The sequence below is a fragment of the Hemiscyllium ocellatum genome, chromosome 34, assembly GCF_020745735.1.
Source record: "Hemiscyllium ocellatum isolate sHemOce1 chromosome 34, sHemOce1.pat.X.cur, whole genome shotgun sequence".
Classification (NCBI taxonomy): Eukaryota; Metazoa; Chordata; class Chondrichthyes; order Orectolobiformes; family Hemiscylliidae; genus Hemiscyllium; species Hemiscyllium ocellatum.
Genome location: NC_083434.1, coordinates 1,740,946 through 1,759,363, shown reverse-complemented (window position 1 = coordinate 1,759,363; position 18,418 = coordinate 1,740,946).

The following is an 18,418-nucleotide window of genomic DNA, read 5'->3' as shown; positions in this document are numbered from 1 at the left end:
AGGCTCGGATCCTAGGATAGATCCCATCCGGCCCAACGAACTTGTCTATTTTCACACTCTGCAGTATTTCTAATATCTCTTCCTTGTGAACCTCGATTTCTTCTAGTCTAGATGCAAGTATCTCTGTATCTTCCTCGCCAACATTTTCATTTTCTGTAGTGAACACTGTTGAAAAATATTTATTTAGTGCTTCCCCTATCTCCCCTGACACCACACACAGCTTCCCACTATTATCCTTGATTGGCCCAAATTTAACTCGCATCATTCTTTTATTCCCGACATACCTATGGAAAGCCTTAGGGTTAACTTTGATCCTATCCGCCAACAACTTCTCATGTCTCCTCCTGGCTCTTCTGAGCTCTCATTTTAGGTCTTTCCTGACTTCTTTGTAACCCTCAAGTGGCCTAACTGAGTGTTCACATTTTGTCCTAACATAAGCTGCCGCCTTCTTGACCAGGGATTCCATTTCCTTAGTAAATGTTCTGTATCTTTTTCCCTGCCTGACAGGTACATACTTATCTAGGACACACAGGAGCTTTTCCTTGAATAAGCTCCATATTTTTAATGTGCTCATCCCCTGCAGTTTCCTTCCCTATTCTATGCTTCCTAAATTTTTCCTAATTGCATCGTAATTTCCCTTCCCCCAGCTGTAACTCTTGCTCGGTGGAGTACAACTATCCCTTTCCATCACTAAAGTAAACCTGACAGAATTGTGAACGCTGTCTCCGAAGTGCTCACCTACTTTCAAATCTAACACCTGGTCAGGCTAGTTACCCAGTACTAAATCTAAAGTGGCTTCACCCCTTGTTGGCCTGTCTACATACCGTGTCAGGAAGCCCTCCTGCACACACTGGACAAAACTGACCCATCTATAGTACTCGTACTGTAGTGATCTCAGTCAATATTTGGATAGTTGAAGGCCCCCATGACAACTATCCTGCCCCTCACTCCTATCGAGAATCATCTTTGCTATCCTTTCCTCCACATCTCTGGGACTATTCGGAGGCCTATAGAAAACTCCCAGCATGGGTGACTTCTCTCCTGTTTCTAACCTCAGCCCATACTATCTCAGTTAACGAGTCCCCAAACATCCTTTCTGCAACTGTAATATTGTCCCTGATCAACAATGCCACACCTCCCCCCTCCTTTACCATCTTCTCTGTTCTTACTGAAACATCCGAATCCCGGAACCTTGAAACAGCCATTCCTGTCCCTGCACTATCCATGTCTCCATAATGGCCACAATATTGAAGACCCAGGTACCAACCCACGCCAGTTCACCTACTTTATTTCGGATGCTCCTCGCATTGAAGTACAACACATTTCAAACCAGGTTCTTGCTTGCCAGTGTCAGATACTTGATTTGGGAACTCCCTACTCTCATCCACTTCTGTACCTGTCCTACAATTTTGGTTCCTATCCTCCTGTTGTATTAGTTTAAATCCACCTTAACAGCTTTAGCGAATTTCCCTCCCAAGATGTTGGTACCCCTGTGGTTTAGATGAAGACCATCCTGCTTGTAGAGGTCCCACCTACCCCAGAAAGAGCTCCAATTATCCAAAAACCCGAAACTCACCCTCCTGCACCATCTCTGTAGCCACGTGTTCAACTCCTTTCTTTCCCTATTCCTCGCCTCACTAGCACGTGGCACAGGCAGCAAACCAGAGAAAACAACTGTTTGTTTGTCCAAGCTCTAAGTTTCCATCCTAGCTCCCTGAATTTCTGCCTCAAGTCCCCATCTCTGTTCCGACCTATGTCATTGATGCCAATGTGGAGCATGACTTGGGGCTGCTCTGCCATCACCCGCCCCCGCCGCCCCCGTCCCCCACACTGAAGGATCCCAAAAAGATTGCACTTCCCCTGATTGTCTACTTGTATGTTTAGAGATTAGATGTGTAGGATGTTTTTTTAATTTCTGCAAATTTTCCATTTATGATGTAGCTGACAGTTTTTGGAAGCCAATATTCAACTGTGGATAAGTCTGAAATAACGTATCCTGCCAGTGATGGTGAACTTGAGAGAAAGCTTGACTCAACACAGCCTGAAGAGGAAAAATACTACAGTGATACGGGAATACAACCATCTAAATCAGTAAAGGTGTGCGTTACCTTTTCGAGCATCCTGGAAGAGTTTTGTTAACATCATGGTTTCTATATTATTCCATAATTTAATTTGTAATTAAGGCTGACCATTATGCTTTTTCATACCCTATGGATTATTAATTTACCACTCGTTTTGAGTGTGTTAGTATATGACCCCTGTTCTGAAAATGTAGTCTTTGTTTTATTACATTGCAATGCAATTTTGAAAATTAAGTTGCTCTCCACATGATATTCCAAATCCATTTTATACTGAACTGAATTTTGGTCCAAATCCTTAACTCCTTGGATTTCAGAATTGAACTTAAAATGCCAGATAGTCATAGAGTTGTACAGCATGGAAACAGACCCCTTGATCTAATTCCTTCATGCCAACCAGAAAACCTAAATGAATCTAGTCGCATTTGGCCCATATCTCTCGCAACCCTTTCTATTCATATACTCATCCAGATACCTTGAAAATGTTGCAATTGTACCAGTCTCCATCATTTCCTCTAGCAGCTTATTCCATTTTGTGTGAAAAAGTTGCCTTTTAAGCCCTTTTCAATCTTTTCCCCCCTCATATAGATTAAATGAGCATTGAAATGCCAGGAAATGGTGTACAATGAACCAAGTGCAAGTAAATAGGGTTAGTCTGGTTTGATGTTTGTTTGCAAAGTTTGTGAAGGTTTGTAGCTCAGGTTGAGGTTTAGGGTGTAGGTTTGCTTGCTGAGCTGTAGGTTTAATATCCAGACGTTTCATTACCTGGCTAGGTAACATCAGTGGTGACCTCCAAGCGAAGTGAAGCTGTTGTCTCCTGCTTTCTATTTATATGTTTGTCCTGGATGGGGTTCCTGGGGTTTGTGGTGATGTCATTTCCTGTTTGTTTTCTGAGGGGTTGATGGTATCTAGACCTGTGTGTTTATTTATGGCATTGTGGTTGGAGTATCAGGCCTCTAGGAATTCTCTGGCATGTCTTTGGCATACCATCTATCAACCTCTCAGAAAATGAACAGGAAATGACATCACCAAAAACCTCAGGAACCCTATTCCAGGACAGACACACAAACAGAAAGCAGGAGACAACAGCTTTGCTTCACTTGGAGGTCACCACTGATGATGTTACCTAGTCAGGTAATGAAACATCTGGATATCAAACCTACAGCTCAGCGAGCAAACTACACCCCTTGATGTTTGTTTGTTTAGACCCGATGGGCTAAAGGGCCTATTTCTGACTCTATAACTTTCACTGACGTGAGCTAACGTTGGTCACTGCATAAAGTTTTTTTGTGATTACGTTTTGTTTGATCTTGAAGAATACTTGAGTACTAATTATAATTATATGGGTGTAATTATTTTAATGATTGCAAGGTTTCTCAGGGTTAAGAGGGGTTACTATTAGTCGGTAGAAATAGGAATGAAACTCGGTAAACCAATTGTAGTGTGCTTGGAGCCCAATGGAGTTAAATATAGCAAATCTGAAGCGTTCTGGCGTTCCATTGTTAAAAATGCAGATTGAAAGGAAAAACAAAAATATGCCTTTTTTCTATTATGTATTTTGTGTACAAGTTTAATGGAATGGTTGATTTTAATTTTCTGAAAATGTAATGCATTAACTTTGGCAGTTATCTGTAAGGTTAGTTGGCTTGCCTTCTGGCTATTGCCACTTTAATTAAAATCAAGAGCATTATCCATATTTTACCTTTTTGAGACTGGACTTCAATTAACTACCCTTGTTAAGGTTCAATAGTTTAGTCTCCCTGGCAAGTCAGTGTGATAGTGGGAATTTTAATGTTGCACCTGCTGTCATAATCAATTATGGATTATCAAGTGTGTTGAAAATTAAATTAACAATAGTTACCTTGCTATCCTTTGCAATGTATAATGCCACCATCTCACCCCTCTGTGGTAGTAATACTATGGACTGATCCAGAGACCACTTTAATGTCGAAGGAACATGGGCTCAAAACTATTCTGGCAGCTGAGAGAATTTAAATTCAATAAATAAAAATCTAGAATGAAATAATGCTATGGCTATCATGAAACTAGCATGGGAAAACCAGGTGGATTTTAATACAAATTGTTCTTTTCAGGGAAGGGCATGGGTCATCTTTGTCCTGCTTTGGTATCCATGTGATTCTCAGCCACCAGTGTTGTGGCTGATTCTCAACTATCCTTCAGTGGCTTGATGGGCCATTTTCAAGGGCAAGCAGCTGTTTGGTACTGTGTGTGCAGGCATGTGCAGCATTGCAGAATGGTGCGAGTGATGAATCGCATGCTCAGAAAAAATGAAAAATGATTGGCATCATGTATATGTCAGGTCTAGAAGTCATTTGCATAATTCCAATTTACTGTCTTTAACTAGGTCTGCAATACAACGTTAAAGTACTTTTCCTTCTGAACCTTTTTGGTTTATTGTCTTCAACTCCTTAGACTGGGCAGATGCATTACTTCAGATCTTCAATTATTGTCCTTCCTTTGCAACCACTGTTGTTGCACTCAAGCGCTCGTACACTTGTCAGGTAGATTTGAGAGAAGATATTTTTGAAATCATTCAGCTTTGATAGATGACATTGTGTCCCTAATCTTGGATGCAAAGCTTCTGTTTGATGTCTTCACAATGACATTTGGGTCAGGAAGTAAACGGGCAAAATTAATGGCTTTGCTCTTAAATGGAGTACTCTAAACAAATGAAATAATGGCAAACAAAACCTAATGGGTGAAATGGTGTGTCATTATACAGACATGGTTACAAAGCAATTGAAGCTAGGACTTTTATTTTTCAGTCATGGGATGTGGACATTGCTGTTCAACAATTTATTATCCATCTCTTGTTGCCCTTGAACGTAGTGGCCTTGAACCACTGCAGTCCATATGCTGCAGATAGACCCCTAATGCTGTTATGAGTGAGCTCCAGCATTTTGGCCTAGTGAAGCTGAAGGAATGGTGAAATATTTCCAAGTCAGGGTCTTGAGTGACTTGCAGGTGATTTTACAGATGGAGATGTTCCCATGGTCATGAGTTAAGGGATGCTTTACCGGGAGCCTTGGTGAATTTCTGCAGTGCAATATTTAGATGGTGTACAGTTTTGCTACAGATTGGCAGCATTTCCACTCACTCAACCAATCAAATGGCTTTGTGCCAGATAGCCTCAGATTTATTTTGTTGGAGTTATGTTCATCCAGGCAAGTCAGGAGTATTCCATCACCTTCCTAACTTGTGCCTTGTAGAAAGTGGGCAGCGTTTGGAGAATCAGGAGGTGTTACTCACTGCAAGATTCCTAACCTCTGACCTGTTCTTACAGCCACATTACTTTGTTGCAAAAGAAAAGCAGTGCCACCATGGTAGCAGGCCTGCTTGGTTTAGAGAGGGAAACACAAATAATGTTGAGTTTAACTTATGGGACAGCACCCTTCAGGCAATAAGCTGAAGCTGAGAAGGCTGCACCTCTGCAGTTGTCTCAGCATGTGTGGGATCCCACACTATTAGCGTCACAGCCTCACACACAAACTATCCCGCCAAATGTTCTAACGAAGCCCTCACCAGCACAGTACTGTGTGGCTAGCCCAATTCAGTTTCTGAATTGTCAATGGTAACCCTCCAAAATGATCTTAGTGGAGGATTCAGCAATGATAATGCCTTTGAACATGAAGGGCAATGGTTAGTCCGTTTTGTTGGATTTGTTCATTGCCTGGTGCTTGTACAATGTCAATATTAATTGTCAGCTCAAAAATGGGTATTGTCCAGGTTACTGCTTTTTGATATGGATTGTGTATGTATCGGAGAGGCTATGGATGGTGCTGCTTATTGCACAATCACCATTGAACATCCCACTGCTAACCTTTAATAGAGGGAAGGTCACTGAAGCAGCTGAAGATAGTTGGGTCTGGGATACTACCCTGACGAAAAGAGATGTCTGACGTCCAAAAACCACAATTACCTTTTTTGCCAGGAATGATTCCAATCAGTAGGGAGTTCTCCCCCTTTTTTTTCCTATTGATTCATTTTGCTAGGGTTTCTTTATGCCACACTGTCAAATGCAGCCTTGAGGTTAATGAAAGCCTTTGACATTATTTGGTCAGTTTGGATTCATCATACATTTTGTGTGCAAGACATAGTTGGGCAATTTTCCACATTTTTGGGAGATGCCAGTGTTGTCTTTTGCTGGACCAGCTTGATGAGGGGTGCAGCATGTTCTGGAGAGCGCGCATATTTTAAATACTGTTGCTTAAATGTTGTCAGGATGCAGTGCTCCAAGCATGTCTTGAGGTTGATTTTCCTTGAGTGTGTTTCGGACCCAAGGCAAAATTTGGATGAGAAGCCATTTCTATAAAGCAAATGAGTAGACATTCCTTCTGAAGGTAGTGAATCTGTGGAATATCTTTTTTAACGTCAGACAGTTGTTCAGTCTGGGCCTTATCTTTACAGTTGAAACTGGGTTTTAGTCAGTAAGGCAGTCAAGAATTATGTGGAAAAGGCAGGAATGTAGAGTTGGGGATTCTTAGATCAACCGAATGGGCTACTACCTGTCTATTTTGTAGATCAACTAGCTCTGGCAACGTTCCAATAAACTACTTAAACCCAAGCAGGAATGCCAATTGAATACAAGCTTTATCTATTTTGCAGTTGCATCCAATTCAAACAAGTTGAGACCTATTAAATATATTTAAAAATCAGGTTGAAAGTTTGCTCGCTGAGCTGGCAGCTTTGTTCTCTGGCATTTTGTCACCATAGGACGTAGAACAATACAGCACAGAACAGGCCCTTCGGCCCACGATGTTGTGCCGAACTTCTATCCTAGATTAAGCACCCATCCATGTACCTATTCAATTGCCGCTTAAAGGTCGCCAATGATTCTGACTCTACCACTCCCACGGGCAGCGCATTCCATGCCCCCACCACACTCTGGGTAAAGAACCTACCCCTGACATCTCCCCTATACCTTCCACCCTTCACCTTAAATTTATGTCCCCTTGTAACACTCTGTTGTACCCGGGGAAAAAGTTTCTGACTGTCTACCCTATCTATTCCTCTGATCATCTTATAAACTTCTATCAAGTCACCCCTCATTCTTCGCCGTTCCAACGAGAAAAGGCCGAGAACTCTCAACCTATCCTCATACGACCTATTCTCCATTCCAGGCAACATCCTGGTAAATCTTCTCTGCACCCTCTCCAAAGCTTCCACTTTGGAAGTGAGGCGACCAGAACTGCACACAGTACTCCAAATGTGGCCTAACCAAAGTCCTGTACAGCTGCAACATCACTTCATGACTCTTGAATTCAATCCCTCTGCTAATGAACGCTAATACACCATAGGCCTTCTTACAAGCTCTATCCACCTGAGTGGCAACTTTCAAAGATCTATGTACATAGACCCCAAGATCCCTCTGTTCTTCCACCTGACTAAGAACCCTACCGTTAACCCTGTATTCCGCATTCTTATTTGTTCTTCCAAAATGGACAACCTCACACTTGACAGGGTTGAACTCCATCTGCCACTCCTCAGCCCAGCTCTGCATCATATCTAAGTCCCTTTGCAGCCGACAACAGCCCTCCTCACTGTCCACGACTCCACCAATCTTCGTAACATCTGCAAATTTACTGACCCACCCTTCGACTCCCTCTTCCAAGTCATTAATAAAAATTACAAACAGCAGAGGACTCAGAACTGATCCCTGCGGAACTCCACTTGTAACTGGCCTCCAGGCTGAATATTTACCATCTACCACCACTCTCTGACTTCGACCGGTTAGCCAGTTTTCTATTCAATTTTCTATCCAGTTGGCCAAATTTTCCTCTATCCCATGCCTCCTGACTTTCCACATAAGCCTACCATGGGGAACCTTATCAAATGCCTTACTAAAATCCATGTACACTACATCCACTGCTCTACCCTCATCCACATGCTTGGTCACCTCCTCAAAGAATTCAATAAGACTTGTAAGGCACGACCTACCCTTCACAAATCCATGCTGGCTGTCCCTAATCAAGCAGTGTCTTTCCAGATACTCATAAATCCTATCCCTCAGTACCCTTTCCATTACTTTGCCTACCACAGAAGTAAGACTAACTGGCCTGTAATTCCCGGGGTTATCCCTATTCCCTTTTTTGAACAGGGGCACAACATTCGCTACTCTCCAGTCCCCTGGTACCACCCCCGTTGACAGTGAAGACGAAAAGATCATTGCCAACGGTACTGCAATTTCCTCTCTTGCTTCCCACATAATCCTAGGATATACCCCGTCAGGCCCGGGGGACTTGTCTATCCTCAAGTTGTTCAAAATGTCCAACACATCTTCCTTCCTAACAAGTATCTCTTCTAGCTTACCAGTCCGTTTCACACTCTCCTCTTCAACAATACGGTCCCCCTCGTTCGTAAATACTGAAGAAAAGTAAATACCTCTCCTATCTCTTCTGACTCAATACACAATCTCCCACTACTGTCCTTGATCGGACCTACCCTCGTTCTCGTCATTCTCATGTTTCTCACATACGCATAAAATGCCTTGGGGTTATCCTTGATCCTATCCACCAAGGATTTTTCATGCCCTCTCTTAGCTCTCCTAATCCCTTTCTTCAGGTCCCTTCTGGCTATCCTGTATCCCCCCACTGCTCTGTCTGAACCCTGTTTCCTCAACCTTATGTAAGCCTCCTTCTTTCTCTTTACTAGACATTCAACCTCCCTCGTCAACCAAGGCTCCCTCACACGACCATTTCTTTCCTGCTTGACAGGTACATACATATCAAGGACACGTCGTATCTGCTCCTTGAAAAAGTTCCACATTTCCACCACATCCTTCCCTGACAGCCTATGCTTCCAACTTATGCTCCTCAAATCCTGTCTTACAGCATCTTAATTTCCCTTCCCCCAATTGTAAAATCTACCCTGTTGTGCGCACCTATCTCTCTCCATAACCAAGGTGAAGTCACTGACATCATCAGTGAGCCTCTGAAACACCGGTATTCGGTCCTGCTTGCTATTTACCTGGCTTGGTCTGTTGTCGTGGGTGATATCAATTTGGGTTCGTTCTGAGGTTGGTAAATGTGGTTCAAATCAGTATTTGTTCATGGAATTCTGGTTTGGATCTCTAGGAATTCCTGTGCATATCTTCATTTAACCTGTGTGGTGTCCCTCTAACTGGTGTCCCTCTTCAGCTGCGTGTAAGGATATTAATGAATGATAGTCCTGTGTTTTGGTGGCTAATTGATGCTCGTTATCCTGGTGGCCGGGAATTCCATTTTCAAACATATCAATTTGGACCCCATTTATTAACCTCTTAGAAAAAGAACCGGAAATGATTCAACCCATCGCAACAAATCAAGACACGTACATAGAAAGCAGGACAGAACCCCAGTGCTTCATTGGAGGCTCGTTGATAATGTTACTTAGCATGGTGACAAAACACCTGAGAACAAATCCACCCGCTCAGTGAACAAACTAACAACCTGAGCTACAGATCTTCTCCAAAATCACAAATAGTAAAAAATCAGTAAATTGATATTTTCAATTGTTGACATTGATACTTTTCCACTTGAAATTTTGAAAAGCACCTTGCAACATGTCTTGAGAATTTCTTGCTCTAAATCTTTTTCTGTCACAATCAAGAGGTCTAAAATAACTATATATAAAGATTATTTTGTGCCTGTTTTTCAGGTAAACAGTAAACTGAAACATTTAATCGCCTTGGAGTCCAGCAGAAGTAGAAGACGTAGTTATTCAACTACTTGTAAGTTTTGAAATTGGGCTTTATGCACTGTGTATTGCCTTCAGATGTATAGATAAATAGAATTTAATAGTCCTTCACTGTTAACCAACTTTTACATGCATAGAGGTTGACATTTGCCACACTTTAATTCATTCACTTTTTTAAAAAAGGTATTTCAGTATGCCAAACTTCAGAGATGTTCAGACATTTTATATATTAAAAGACAAATAGTTAAAGTAACAGCCTCTAAACCACCTACATAATGGATGGAACAGATCAATTTTAAATTTGCAGATGGAATTCTGCATCTTGAATGCAATGTACTGCTGTACCTTGAATTACATTTGGTATTATCTTTCCTACATCACCTACATCCTTATATCATTTTGCAAGCTCTGCATATTGGTTGCTTGAAGTCAGAGATCTGGATTCCTCAGTGTTTCTGGGGCAGAGTTCTAGGACCATTCAGGACAGTTTCTTGTAATGGTATGTAAATGATCCAACCAGTTAAGGGGTTATAGTGGATCTGGTTTTATGAAATTAGCCTGGCCAAGTGAGTGTGTCAGTAGGGGAACATTTTGGCAGTAGTGACCATAATACAGTGAGTTTTAAGGCATTCTTGGATAGAGATAGCAGCAGTCCTTGGGTGAAGATATTAAACTGGAATAGGTGTACTATTAGGCAGGAACTGGAGAATATTGATTGGAGGTGCCTGTTTTGAGTGTAAATCCACATTGGACATGTCGGAATATTTCAAACGGTAGACAAGAGTTCAGGGGTAGCATGTTCCACGAGAATGAAGGTATGGCAAGTTGTGTGAACCTTGGATGCCCAGGGATGTTATGACCTTGGTCACACAAGAAAAGGAAGCATATGTAAGGTCTAGGAGGATGGGAACTGACTAAGTACTTAAACTAGGAAATAACTTAAACAAGGAACTAAAAAGGGCTAAAAAGGGTCATGAAAAGTCACTAACAAAAGGACTTAAAGAGAATTCCAAAGCTTTTTATACAACATAGAAAAATACAGCGCAGTACAGGCCCTTTGGCCCTCGATGTTGCGCCGACCAAAGCCTACCTAACCTACACTAGCCCAATAACCTCCATATGCTTATCCAATGCCCGCTTAAATGACCATAAAGAGGGAGAGTCCACCACTGCTACTGGCAGGGCATTCCATGAACTCTCAACCCGCTGAGTAAAGAATCTACCCTAACATCTGTCCTATACCAACCTCCCCTTAATTTAAAGCTGTGTCCCCTAGTAACAGCTGACTCCATTAGCGGAAAAAGGTTCTCACTGTCAATCCTATCTAAACCCCTAATCATCTTGTACTCCTCTATCAAATCTCCCCTAAACCTTCTTTTCTCCAATGAGAACAGCCCCAAGTGCCTCAGCCTTTCCTCATACGATCTTCCTACCATGCCAGGCAACATCCTGGTAACCTCCTCTGCACTCGTTCCAATGCCGCCACATCCTTCCTATAGTATGGCGACCAAAACTGCACACAATACTCCAGATGAGGCCGCACCAGAGTCTTATACAACTGCAACATGACCTCAGGACTCTGGAACTCAATTCCTCTACCAATAAAGCCCAGTACACCATATGCCTTCTTCACAGCACTATTTATCTGGGTGGAAACTTTCAGAGATCTGTGTACATGGACACCAAGATCCCTCTGTTCATCCACACTACCAAGTAGCCTACCATTAGCCCAGTAATCCATCTTCTTGTTACTCCTACCAAAGTGAATGACTTCACACTTAGCTACATTGAACTCCATTTGCCACCTTTCTGCCCAGCTCTGCAACTTATCTATATCCTGCTGTAACTTGCCACATCCTCCTTCGCTGTCCACAACTCCACCGACTTTAGTGTCATCCATAAACTTGCTCACCCAGCTTTCAAGCCCCTCCTCTAGATCATTTATAAAAATGACAAACAGCAATGGTCCCAAAACAGATCCTTGTGGAACACCGCTAGTAACTGCACTCCAAGATGAACCTATACCATCAACTACTACCCTCTGTCTCCTTCCAGCCAGCCAATTCCGAATCCAAACCTCTAATGCACCCTCACACCATACCTCCGTAGTTTTTGCATTAGCCTACCATGAGGTACCTTTATCGAACGCCTTGCTAAAATCCATATACATCACATCTACTGCTTTACCCTCATCCACTTCCTTGGTCACCTTCTCCAAGAACTCAATAAGGTTTGTGAGGCACAACCTGCCCTTCACAAAACCATGCTATCCTTGATCACATTATTCCTATCCAGATGTTCATAAATCCTATCCCTTACAATTCTCTCTAAGACTTTGCCCACAACAGAAGTGAGACTCACTGGCCTATAGTTACTAGGGCTATCCCTACTCCCCTTGAACAAGGGGACCACATTTGCTATCCTCCAGTCTTCTGGCACAATTCCTGTAGACAACGAGGACATAAAAATCAAGGCCAATGGCTCCGCTATCTCCTCCATAGCTTCCCAGAGGATCCTAGGATAAATGCCATCAGGCCCAGGGGACTTGTCTATCTTCATCCTTTCCAGTATTCCACAGACCTCTTCCCTACATACCTCAAGGCCATCCATTCTAATCACTAGTGACTCAATATTCACATCAGCAACAGTGTCCTGTTCCTGAGTGAATACTGACGAAAAGTATTGATTTAGTGTCTCTCCAATCTCCTCCGCCTCCACGCACAACTTCCCACTACTATCCTTGACTGGACCGATACCTACCCTAGTCATCCTTTTATTCCTGACATACCTATAGAAAGCCTTTGGGTTTTCCCTAATCCTACTAACTAAGGACTTTACATGTCCCCTTCTCGCTGCTCTTAGCTCTCTCTTTAGATCCTTCCTGGCTACCTTATAACACTCAATCGCCCCAACTGAACCTTCACGCCTCATCTTTACATAGGCCACCCTCTTCCCTTTCAAAAGGGATTCCAATTCCTTATTAAACCACGGCTCGCTCACAAGACCTTTTACTCCCTGCCTGACAGGTACATACTTATCAAGGACACCCAATAGCTGTTCCATGAACAATCTCCACCTATCATTTGTGTTCTTCCCTTGAAGCCTATTTTTCCAATCCACGCATCCTAAGTCATGCCTCACCGCATCATAATTTCCCTGCCCCCAGCTATAACTCTTGCCCTGCAGTGCATACTTATCCCTCTCCGTCACTAGAGTAAAAGTCACCGAGTTGTGGTCACTGTCCCCGAAGTGCTCACCTACCTCCAAGTCTAACACCTGGCCTGGTTCATTACCTAGAACCAAATCCAGTATGGCCTCACCTCTTGTTGGCCTGTCTACATATTGTGTCAGGAAACCCTCCTGCACACATTGGACAAACACCGACCCATCTAACGAACTCGAGCTATAGCTTTCCCAGTCAATATCTGGGAAGTTAAAGTCCCCCATAACAACCACCCTGCTACTTTCACTCTTCTCCTGATTCGTTCTCGCAATACTATCCTCTACTTCTCTAGGACTATTAGGAGGCCTGTAGAAAACTCCTAACAGGGTGACCTCACCTTTCCTATTTCTAACCTCAGCCCAAACTACCTCACAAGTCTTCCTTCATCGTCCTTTCCACCGCTGTAATACTATCCTTGACGAGCAATGCCACACCTCCCCCTCTTTTACCCCCATCTCTGACCCTGCTAAAACATTTAAACCCTGGAACCTGCAACAGCCATTCCTGTCCCTGTTCTACCCACGTCTCTGTAATGGCCACAACATCGAAGTCCCAGGTACCAACCCACGCTGCAAGTTCACCTACCTTATTTCTTATACTTCTGGCATTGAAGTATACACACTTCAAGCCACCTTCCAGTTTATAGGCACCCTCCTTCGAGATCGATGCCATGTTCCTAACCTCCCTACACTCAAGGTCCTGTACCCTAAAGCTACAGTCCAGGTTCCCATGCCCCTGCAGAGTTAGTTTAAACCCTCCCAAAGAGCACTAGCAAACCTCCCCCCAAGGATACTGGTGCCCCTCAGGTTCAGGTGTAGACCATCCTGTTTATGGAGGTCCCACCTTCCCCAGAAAGAACCCCAGTTGTTCAGAAACCGGAATCCCTCCCTCCTGCACCATCCCTGTAGCCACGCATTTAACTGTTCTCTCTCCCTATTCCTCGACTCTCTATCACATGGCACGGGTAACAAACCAGAGACAACAACTCTGTTCGTTCTAGCTCTGAGCTTCCAACCTAGCTCCCTGAAAGCCTGCCTAACATCCTCACCCCTCTTCCTACCTATGTCGTTGGTGCCAACGTGGACCACGATCTGGGACTGCTCCCCCTCAAGGACCCGGAAAACACAATCAGAGACATCACGTACCCTTGCACCTGGGAGGCAACATACCACTCGTGAGTCTCTGTCGCCCCCGCAAAACCGCCTATCTGTGCCCCTCACTATTGAGTCCCCAATAACTATCGCTCCACCTTTCTCCACCCTTCCCTTCTGAGCAACGGGGACAGGCTCCGTGCCAGAGACCTGAACCTCGTTGCTTACCCCTGGTAAGTCATTTCCAGCCCCCCCCCCCACAAGTATCCAAAACGGTATACTTGTTCTTGAGGGGAATGACCGTAGGGGGTCCCTGCACTGGTTGCTTCCTCCCACTCCCCCTCACTGTCACCCATCTCTCTATAACTTTCGGAGTAACTACTTCCCTAAAGCTCTGATCTATGACCACCTCTGCCTCCCGAATGATCCGCAGTTCATCCAACTCCAGCTCCAGTTCCCTAACATGGTCTTGGAGGAGCTGGAGATGGGTGCACTTCTTGCAAGTGTAATCAGCAGGGACGCTAATGGCTTCCCTCACCTCATACCTCATGTTGCAAGAGGAACATTACACTGCCTTCGCTGCCATCCCTCTAAAAGGTAAACTTTAAAAGCTAGATCTAAAGAAACAAACAAGCAAAATGCAGCACTTACCTGCTTACCACAACGGGTCTTATTAGGTTAGAGGAGGAGGGCGGGTGGGAGGCTCTATCCCTGTAGTGCCTCGGGTTCCTCGCCTGCGCGTTTTTATAAGAAAAAAAAACCTTCCCAGGTAAGCTAGTGCGACACCAGCTTCCAGGTCCGCTAGACGCTTAAAAAAACTTTAAATTTTAGCCGTTGAAAAACAAAAACTGGACTATACCTGCGATTTAACGGCTGTCTGGTGGTGTTTTTTTTAATCTGCTCCGCCGGTAAAAAGCAAGAGGGTAACCAGGGAAGGGCTGGCCAACTTAAGAACAAAGGAGGTAATCTGTGTATGGAGCCAGAAGAGGTAGGTGAAGTCCGAAATGAATACTTTATGCTGATATTCACCAATGAGAAGGAAGTGGTGGAGGATGATTTCATGGAAGGGAGTGTCTAATTTCTAAGGTGCTATTAAAAAGGAGGAGGTGTTGTGCATCTTTAAAAAAAATTAAGATAGATAAGTCCCTGGGTCCTAATAGGAGATATCCTAAAATATTGTGGAAGGAACAAAAACAAATTGCTGGAGAATTGACAGGCGACTTTGTATCCTCTTTGGTCACAGGTGAGGTCTAGCTAATGTGCTCCCATTGTTTAAGAAGGTTAGCAGGAATAATCCAGAAAATAAGCATGTGCCCCTCATTTTGGTAGGGAAATTATTGGAAAAGATTCTCTGACAAGATCTAAATACCTTGAGAAGCAAATGGACTTTTATTGTAGATGGAATGTTTTTGTGCAGAGAAGTCATGCTTCACTAACTTGATTATGTTTTTTCCCTCAACTTGATTGAGGGAAAAGCAGTTGGTATTGTCACATGAACTTCAGTAAAGTCTTTGACAAGATCCCTCATGGCAGGCTGGTACCAGGGGTGAGCTGGCAAGATGGAAACAGAACTGGCTTAGTCATAGGTGACCGTCTGTAGTGATGGAAGGATGCTCTTCAGAATGGAATAAACTGTGACTAGTGGTGTTCGACAAGGATCAGAGCTGTGATCTCTGCTTTTTGCAGTCTACATAAATGGTTGGAAGGAAAGCATGACTGGTCTAATTCATACATTTGTGGATAATGCAAAGATTGGTGGTGTGGTGGATAGTGAAGGGGCTTGTCAGAGGATACAACAGGAGATAGATAAGTTGGAGGCTTGAGCAGAAAAATGGCAGTTGGAGTTTATTCCAGAAAAATTAGGTGATGAATTTTGGAAAGTATCAGTTGACCTTCCGAATTATGCAGTGAATGGCAGAACCCTTAAAAGTATTGATATGCAGAAGGGTCTGCGTGTACAGGTCCACAGAACACCTGAAGATGGCAGTGCAGATAGATAAAGCAGTAAAAAGGCCTATGGCATGCTTGCCTTTGGAAGTGGCATTGAGTGTAAGGATAGGAAAATTCTGCTGCAGCTTTAGAGCATTTTTAATTAGATCACACTTGCAATTTGTGTACAGATCTGGTCGTCACACTACCAGAAGGATGTGGATGTTTTGGAAAGGATAGAGAAACGCTTTGCCAGGATGTTGCCTGGTGTGGGGGGGTTTAGCTATGAAGGAAGGTTAAATAGACTGGGTTTGTTTTCACTGGGACGTGGGAGGTTGATAGAAATTTCTAAGATTGTGAATAGCAGACACTGTGTAGCAGCATTCAAGACAAATTGTTTGCTTTAACTCAATCCTCTGATACTACGGGCTAATTTTGTGGCTTTTATTTCTGAACTGCCCTCTCCATGACTTGCATGGTAACTGAAAATAAAATAAAATAATGCAATAAGTTATTGAATAGCTTGAGTGGTTATCCTCTGATATCATCGCATTTCAGGTTCTATTGGGCACTCCTCAAATGGTTAACAATTTGTATTTTCTTTCCTAGCAACTGATTTGGTTGGGTGTAGAGTTGTTCCCAGTCTAAGATACTGAATTGAAGCTGCAACTTGTTTATGTGCATACAGAAGGTCATGTGAGACTCGTCTACATTTCTATTGCCTCTTCAACTACTATATTGCAGCGAATGTCCAACAGGTTTATTTGAAATTCATAACTTTGAGTGCTGCTCATTCATCAAATGTCATCACTCCAAAGCTTGTGATTTCAAACAAATCTGTTGGACTATAACCTGGTGTCATGTGACTTTGTTGAACTCCATCCAAACTAGCACCTCCGCATCATGGCTATATTTGACACCTGTGAAGTCTTGCATAATTAAAATAGCTGATATTTTTCTGTCTTTTGGGATCGCTGTTGAACAGCGCAGGATGGAATGAAGATGTGCCAAGACAATGTAAATATGGTCTGTTTTCCTTCTGCAATTTGAGTGAAGGTTATCTAATTTTGCCTGTCTGGTTATCTATTAAATCTTAGTTCAAAGCTCAGTTGGTTTCTCCAAAGTACTGCAGTTTACACTTCATAACTTGACATTTTAGAATTTTTCTGTAACTGCTTTTGTGGACTTGTGCGCATCTCCTACCCTACTAAATGTTCTTAGCAAATGGTTAATCCTGATCCAGTTTCATAGTTGTGGGAGATTTTGACTGGGCTAACCAAATTGGCCAAAGAAGTATGGAAGGTACTTTGAACACTTTTAGGACCATCTCCTGGAGTAATATAGTATAATCAATTTAAAGAATTTTAGATATATTGTGAAGCAGGTTTGATTAGTAACTTAGTAAAAGATACTGTAGGAAATAATCATGACACAATTCAATTCCCTGTTACTTTTGAAGATTCCATACTCCAAAAACAACTATGAAGTTCAAGGCCAATTGTATAGGGATGGAGGAATGGCTTGGTTAATATGGTTTGAGTAAATAGATTAAGAAGGTGTGGTTGCAAATAAACATTTGGAAATACTTTAAAGTGTTTACATGCTGTGTTCAATTCTGGTGTCCCAGTTATAAGAAAGATGTGAAACTTGAAAGGGTTCAGAAAAGATTTACAACCGTTTTGCCAGGGTTGGAGGGTTTGAGCTACAGGGAGATGATGAATAGGCTGGAACTATTTTCCCTGGGCTGTCAGAGGCTGAGGGATGAGGTTTATATAATCATGGGCATGGATAGGGCAAATAGACAAATCTTTTCCCTAGGGTGAGGCTGTCCAGACCTAGAGGGCATAGTTTTAGGGTGAGAGGGGTAAGATTTAAAAGGGACCTAAGGGGCAACTTTTTCACACAGTGGTGTGTGTATGGAATGAGCTGCCAGAGGAAATGGTGGGGACTGGTATAATTACAACATTGAAAAGGTATGGGTATATGAATAGGAAGGGTTTAGAGGGATACAGGCCTAGTGCTGACAAATGGGTCTAAATTAGTTTAGGATATCTGGTCAGTATGGATGACTTGGACTGAAGGATCTGTTTCCATGTTATACATCTTTTGACTCTAACCACTTAAGTATGTTCACAATTAAGCATTCCAAGAATGCAATCAAAGATTTGTTGGTGGCTTACTAAGGAGGTTAAAGGTAGTGTCAGATTAAAAGATTTAACATGTTGTGAGAAATTAAGTCTGAAGATTGGAAGATTGTTTTGAAACGAACGAAAGTCCAACAAAAAAAACAAGGGAACGAAGGATAATCTAGCCAGGAATATAAAAAGATTATTAGAAAAGGTGAAATTATAATGGATCTGAATAAGGTAGGAAGAGGATTTGTTCAATCTTAACAATCAAAG